This window comes from Bison bison, unplaced genomic scaffold (assembly GCF_000754665.1).
Source record: "Bison bison bison isolate TAMUID 2011002044 unplaced genomic scaffold, Bison_UMD1.0 scf7180017864139, whole genome shotgun sequence".
NCBI classification, from domain to species: Eukaryota; Metazoa; Chordata; class Mammalia; order Artiodactyla; family Bovidae; genus Bison; species Bison bison.
The window spans coordinates 6,244,998-6,252,452 of NW_011494711.1; the positions used below are offsets into that span (position 1 = coordinate 6,244,998).

General features: G+C 39.3%; 1 protein-coding gene across 4 annotated transcripts in view; it reads right to left on the minus strand.

The window, feature by feature from the left end:
• The window catches only part of NMI (N-myc (and STAT) interactor), a 25,284-nt gene that overhangs the window by 17,056 nt on the left and 773 nt on the right, over positions 1–7,455 (minus strand). For 2 of the 4 annotated variants that reach the window (XM_010839969.1, XM_010839966.1), the window contains one exon: positions 7,192–7,197. The exons of the other annotated variants lie outside the window; for them this stretch is intronic. The gene's annotated coding sequence lies outside the window, so the exon portion shown is untranslated. The remainder of the gene's footprint in view (positions 1–7,191; positions 7,198–7,455) is intronic. 4 annotated transcript variants of the gene reach the window in all.

Consider the following 7,455-nt stretch of genomic DNA (forward strand, 5'->3'; position numbering starts at 1 on the left):
TATATTATCATATGTGAAACAGATCACCAGTCCAGGTTTGATGCATGAGACAGGGTGCTCAGGGCTGGTGCACTGAGATGACCCTGAGGGATGGGATGGGGAGGGAGGTGGGAGGGGGTTCAGGATGGGGAACACATGTTGATTCATGTGAATGTATGGCAAAAACCACCACAATCTCGTAAAGTAATTAGCCTTCAATTAAAATAAATAAATACTTCAAAAATGGTACATACACACAAAGTCAAGAAGAACAAATATCTTTTACCCTTTTATGGATAAAACATCTCTTCTTTGCTATATCTTTTCCCCTACCACCAAAGTCTTTATTATCATGTGAATTATATTCAAACAAATTCTGTATTTCAAATAACTTTCACATCTATAAATATTTAAAAGGTTCTAAAAATCCTTTGCATTTCAATACCATAATAAAACAATAGGTATTAACATTCCTTTGTAGTTCTCATCTCAATCATGATATGACGCTCCATTTTAAAAGACTATTATTTCAGTCCTCTAGACTTTTTCCAAAGGCTTTAACTTAAATATTTAATTCTCCTTATTATACTCCAAGAATGTAACAGAGTGAAAATATCTCCAAACACCTTTCCTCTATGATAACAGAGGTTTTCATAAAACTTCCCCGGAGTTGATACACTTGAACATGAAAAAAAAAATTCATATTTATTGCTAAAAATCTCTGATTGAAATGGCATTCTCTTCAAATATGAATATAGGCAACAGGTCACATGGTATTTGCAGCACCCATGACAAAAGTCACCAGGGCATGTGCCTCAATTACTGAAGCCCTTGTGCCCTAGAGTCCATGCTCTGCAGCAAGAGAACCCAGCACAATGAGAAGCCCAAGCCCTGCAACTAGAGTAGCCCTCCCTCACCACACCCAGAGAAAAGCCCTCACAGCAACGAAGACCCAGCGAAGATCATAATAATAGTCTTATAATCAACTGTAGTATACCGGTAAAGTAGAAAGTGAAGTAAAGTGTTGGTCGCTCAGTGTCCGACTCTGCGACCCCATGGACTGTAGCCCACCAGGCTCCTCTATCCATGGGATTCTCAGGCAAGAATACTGGAGTGGGTTTCCATGCCCTTCTCCAGGAGATCTTCCTGACCTAAGGATCGAACCCCAGCCTCTTGGGTCTCCTGCATTGGCAGGCAGGTTCTTTACCACTAGCGCCACCTGGGAAGGTATCAGTATACTGGTATACATTACTAAATTAAAAATTTGCTTTTTAAATAACACTGATAATCATATTTCAATATAATTGGTTTCCTATATAATTCTCTGTATTTTCTTTTAGACTGCTTAAAATACTTTTTGAGAAAAGCTCATAGGCTTTATCAGACTGACATCAAAAGAGTAAAAAGTCTTGCCTGCATATGAATTTACCTAAATGAGGAAGTCCCAGATCAAACATGACACAAGGAATATCACAACTATTTTTACTGTTTTAGAAGCATATTAATAATGTGTCTATCAACACAATCTTCCAAGATTTCAACTGACTAAATTCTCACTATTCCTATAGAACAAACAGAAAAGACAGGTATTCCTCTTTAAAAATACAATAGAAGATTAGCAAAAAATTAATTATGGCTTAGTTTACTCAGTGTGAACCCAAGCAGTATCCAAAAAATGGGTCATATGGTAATTCTACTTTCAATTTTTTGAGGATTTTCCATAACTATTTCCCATAGTGAATGCACCAATTTACACATTCACATCAGGAGTGCACAAGGGTTCCCTTTTCTCCACATCCTCACAGCATTTGTTAACTCTTGTCTTCTTGATGATGGCCATTCCAATAGATGTAAGGTGTTATCTCACTGGGATTTCAATTTACCTTGCACTAGTGATTAGTAATGTTGAGCATCTTTTCATGTTCCTATAGATCTATCATATACCTTCTTTGGAGAAATGTCTTTTTAAGTCCTTTTGCCCAGTTTTTAATTGAGTTATTTTATATTTTGGTATTGAGTTTCATGAGTTCTTTATATATTTTGGATATTAACCCCTTATCAGATATACTGTAGCTTCCCCTGTGGCTCAGCAGGTAAAGAATCCACCTGCAATGCAGGAGATGCAGGAGGCACAGTTTTGATCCCTGATCAAAACAATCCCTTGGAGAAGGAAATGGCAGCCCACTCCAATGGACTGGATTTTCCTGCCTGGAAAATTCCATGCACGGAGGAGCCTGGCGGGCTACAGTCAAAAGGGTGGCCAAGAGTCTGACATGAAAGCACTGTACATATACATACATCAGATACATGGTTTGGAAATATTTTTTCCCATTCCATAGGCTGTCTTTTTACATTGTTTATGGTTTCTTTTACTGCACAGAAGCTGTTTAGTTTAATATGGTCCTGTAACTTCACAACTTCACTTCTGGAAATATATCCAAAGGAAAAGAAAATCCTAACTTGAAAAGACTTCTGTATCCCCCGTTCATTGCAGCATTATTTATAATAGCCAAGACATGGAAACAACCTACGTGTCCATCAGTGGATGAATGAATAAACAAAGTGTTGTGTGTATGTGTGTCTGTGTATATATATATATATATAGTGATTATATACATTGTGATATTATTCAGCCATAAAAAAATGAGGAAATTCTACCATTTGCAACAACATGGATGGACCTTGAAGGCATGATGTTAAGTCAGACAGAAAAAGACAAATATTGTATGATCTCATATATAGAGTCTAAAAAAAAAACCAAAAACTGAAACCAAATAAAACTCATAGAAGAAAAAGACCAGATTTGTGCTTACCAGAGGTAGAGGGTGGTATGGAGGGTGATTTGGAGGAAAGTGGTCAAAAGCTACAAACTTCCAGTTATAAGATAAATAAGTAGTAGGTATGTAATGTACATCATGATGACTGTAGCTAACACTGCTATGATACATAAGGAAATTGTTAAGAGAGTAAATCCTGAGTTCTTATCACAAGGAGAAATTTTTTTCTGTCTTTTTTTTTATTGTATCTATATTACAAGATGGATGTTAGCGGAACCTAATATGGTAATCATTTCATAATATGTGTGAGTCAAGCCATCATGCTATAAACTTGTACAGTGGTGTATGTCAATTATTTTTCAGTAACACCAGAAAAAGAAAAAAGAAGCATCAGCAGTCATGAAGCACCTAGATATTGGCTTCTAATCTATTTTCCAATGAAAGGATCTCCTTTGAGCAAAAAGGAGCCCTCAAAATGGCAGGAATACACAAGATGAGCACGGAGGCTCCCAGTGGCCAAAGGTACATAAACATGATTTATCAAGTAAGTAAAAATGTGGAGGACAATAGGAGCCAGGTTCTTCATTGTCAGAGAAGGTGACTGTAAATATGGAAAGGGAGAAAAATAGAATTAATGCTATGAAATGGAACTGGAGATATCAGTATAACCTCATGATTTCTGATGGATTGATAGGAAAGTACAGAAATTTAAATATAGGTATAAGTGTGCATACATGTGATATTTCCCAGTTCTGTCTGCTAAAAGGGCCTGGAAACAAAGACAATAGCAATGAGCACATTTAGCATCCAGAATTTGGTTTCTAATACCATTCTCAGCTACCAGGAACCAAGGCTATTCAGAGAAATGGCCGTTTCTAGAACTGGGACAGGAAAGGTATAAGACAAGCATCTTATGATGCCAGAAAGCAAAAAGTGCTCAAAGAATGATGAGAATATGTCACAAGAACGGAGTCCAGCTTGAGGGGGTTCTTACTGGAAAAATTTGGGTAAATTGATTAAGCATAGAGATAAATGACAGTAATAATTAAATCCACTTAGTACTAAAACAGATAGATAGATTGATATTTTCATGAAAAAAGGACCATTTAAGTAGCTTAAAATACTTGCCCACAAGTACTGCTAACCAAATTCAAGTGCAATCTCAATCACTTAGGTGTTTTGAGTACTCACCAGTTCTGGCACTCACTAGCTCTGCAGGAGATCAACAACTTCAGTAGGGGTAACTATCAGCATGCCCTTTTGCACTGAACATATCAAGCTGATTTTCAAGAATATAAGCACCACAAGGGCAGTGATTTTTGTTTTGTTCTCAAAAGTATGCCCTACTTCATCCAGAACAATACTGGAACAGTACCAAAAGAATGCTAGGAACATAGTTTGTACTCAAGAAATGATATCTTTAAATTGTGTTAAAGTTTCCTTACACTAAGCAACCTGTTCTTGAACTTCACATAAGTAGAATAATTTAGCATGTATCCTTTTATATGTGCTAAAGTTTTAAACTCAACATGTTTTGGGGATTTGTTCATGTTATTGCATGTATTAGTAGCTTATCCCTTTTTATTGCTGTGTAGTATTCCTTGGATGGATAGTTCACACTTGGTTTATCCATTCTCCTGGTGGTGGGTATTTGGTTGTTTTCAGTTTGGGCGTCACTATGAAGAAAGCTTCTTAAAGCAAAACAATAACAAAAGAAATACTTCCCAAAAAAAACACTTATTAATTTCAAAGGGGAACAGAGTAAATTTTAGTGAAGAAGCCAGGCAGACGCCACTATAATGAAGTAGTCAAAGTAAATAATGAGATACATCCAAATTATCTGACATATGATAGGCCCACCAAGAACACAGCAAGACTTCTGTGATATTCCTGCCAAAGATGCATCAGCTGAATCTAAGAATGAGGAAACAGGAAACACACTGACCTGTTCTCTTCAAAAGTGTTAAGCACATGAAAGCCAAGTAAAGACTGAGAAACTGTCCCAGACAGGAGGCTAAAGATACATCGTAACTAAACACCAGGCATAATTCTTAACTCTGTTTGCTATACACTATGTAACAGGGACAACTGGCAAAATTCAAACTAGATTGAAGGATTAGATGGCATTAATGTATCTATATTAATTTTCTGATCTTGATTGCTGTATTGTAGTTATGTAAAGAACACCTTTTCTTTTTTTTTTTTTTTTCTTACAGGAAATAAATACTCAAGACTTCCAGGTTAATGGGTCATGATACCTACACTCAAATAACTCAAGAAAAAGAAAAGTTGTTACTTGTAACTTTTCTGTAAGTTTGAAAGGGTTCAAAAAAAAAATTTTAAGATACATATTAGTAGTTGTTATTGCATCAACAACTGCAGAGTCTTTACAACCCTATTCATCCCAGATCTTACACAATTTAACCCCAACTAGTCTTTCATGCATTGGAGAAGGAAATGGCAACCCACTCCAGTATTCTTGCCTGGAGAATCCCAGGGACAGAGGAGCCTACTGGGCTGCCGTCTATGGGGTCGCACAGAGTCGGACACGACTAAAGCGACTTAGCAGTAGCAGTCCTACTTTGGCCACCTCATGCGAAGAGTTGATTCATTGGAAAAGACTCTGATGCTGGGAGGGACTGGGGGCAGGAGAAGGGGACGACGGAGGATGAGATGGCTGGATGGCACCACCGGCTCAATGGACGTGAATTTGAGTGAACCCCGGAGTTGGTGATGGACAGGGAGGCCTGGCGTGCTGCAGTTCATGGGGTCGCAAAGAGTCAGACATGACAGAGCGACTGAACTGAACTGAACTGAGTCTTATTTAGACAACTCCTGGACCAGGTTCCTTAACCATACTGAACAATCTAAGGGTTTCTCTTCTCCCTCATGTCCCTCAATGTCACATCCTCCCTCCCCTGCCAACCTTAATTTCCACTTAAAGAAATCCTACTGTTCTTCAATGTCCATCCCAAATCCCCCCCTCCCCACCCAAGTTCTTGAAGTCGTTTCTGATTCCCCCAGATGATGTTACTTCTCCCCCATCACCTCTTTTGGGGAGCTTTATTTGTGTACTTGTGTCATTTTCCATGGCAAGATGGTCATGACCTTGAGGCCAGGGACTACATTCCCTCTTCCTTGTATCCATTCAGAGAGCGAGTTCACATACTGAAAACACTTAATGTTTATAGGACTGCCTGGTATCTTGACTCAGGTATTTGCTCAGCCCCGGACACCTGGGGCATGCAGTGTTCTATGCAATGTTCTCATTACATTTCCAGAAAGCAGAAACTGCAACGTTCTTTAACTGCTTTTTTAAGTCTATTCTTAAATGCTTGTAATAAAAGCTCTCCATAATACATTTAACTCATATAAATGGTCTACTACATCATATTCCCAGAACTTGTTACAGCATATCTAGTATCTGGATACTTTCCCTCCTTGACGAATGGGATGTATAGTAATAGCTTTCCTTTTATGCACTCAAAGGTAGGCAAAATAATGGCCCTTTTAAAGAGGTCCACATCCTAGCCCCCATAGTCTGTGAAAATGTTGGGTTATGCTGCAAAGGGGAACTAAGGTTATAGACTGAATTAAGGTTGCTAATTTACAGCTGACTTTATAATATAAAGCTCTTCCTGGATTATTGGTGGGGAAAAATGTAATCACCGGGGTCCTTCTTCAAAGTCAAAGAGGAAGGCAGAAGAGCAGAATCAGAGTGAGACGTGACAAGGGAAAAATAGTCAGAGAGATGCAATGCTGTTGGTTTTGAAGATGGAGAAAGGGCACCACTGAGCCAAAGGAGATGAGCAATCTATAGAAGCAGAAAAGACGAGAAAACAGGTTCACACCACTAGTCTCCAGAAAGGCAGGCAGAGCAGCTGACACCTTGATTTTAACCTAGCGACGCCCACCCAGACTTATACTGATTTTTTTTTTTTTTTTTTGGTGGTAATTTGGCCAGGTTGCAGGGCATGTAGGACCTTAGCTCCTCGACCAGAGATCAAACCCACGACCTCTGGAATGGAAACACAAAGTCTAACCACTGGACAGCCAGGGAAATCCCCCATACATAATTTTAAGATAAATCTGTAGCTTTTAAGGTTTTACTGAGTCCATGGTAATTTATTATGGCAGCAAATGAAAAAAACAGTACAAATCACCTCCACCTGTTCACCACCTATTTCCCTAACATATTCACTGTGGTGCCAGGACTGATAGAGGCAAAGCTTCCCTTACGCATGCCTGGCAGCAAAAACAAGGAAATGAGGCAAAGGCAGGAAAAAAGGAGGTGGAGATGCAGACACGATTGCTTCTTGTTGTTTTTTACCTTATGTATGCCGCATAGATAGGGGAACACCACATTCTGTTTTGGATGTCTCTTTAAATAAAATCCCTGTATGTTCTGAAAAATCAGGTACGACTGCCAAACCCTGCGCCTGCCAAGAGACTAAATCTCCCTAAGGAATCTGTTTTCCTAAGAACTTTCTCCAGAGACACTACAGAAACAGTGGGGAAACACAAACCATTTTAAGTTTCAATTTCCTAAATGAAGCAAAGCAAAGGAGACGGGGTCAGAGGCCTGGCCTGCAGGCAGAAAGCCCCGCGGGCAGGGGGCAGGTGCGCCCCCTCGGCGGCTAGGTGGTCCCCACGACCTCGGCAGCGGGCAGCGCCGGAGGGCGGCGCAGGGGAGGGGGAC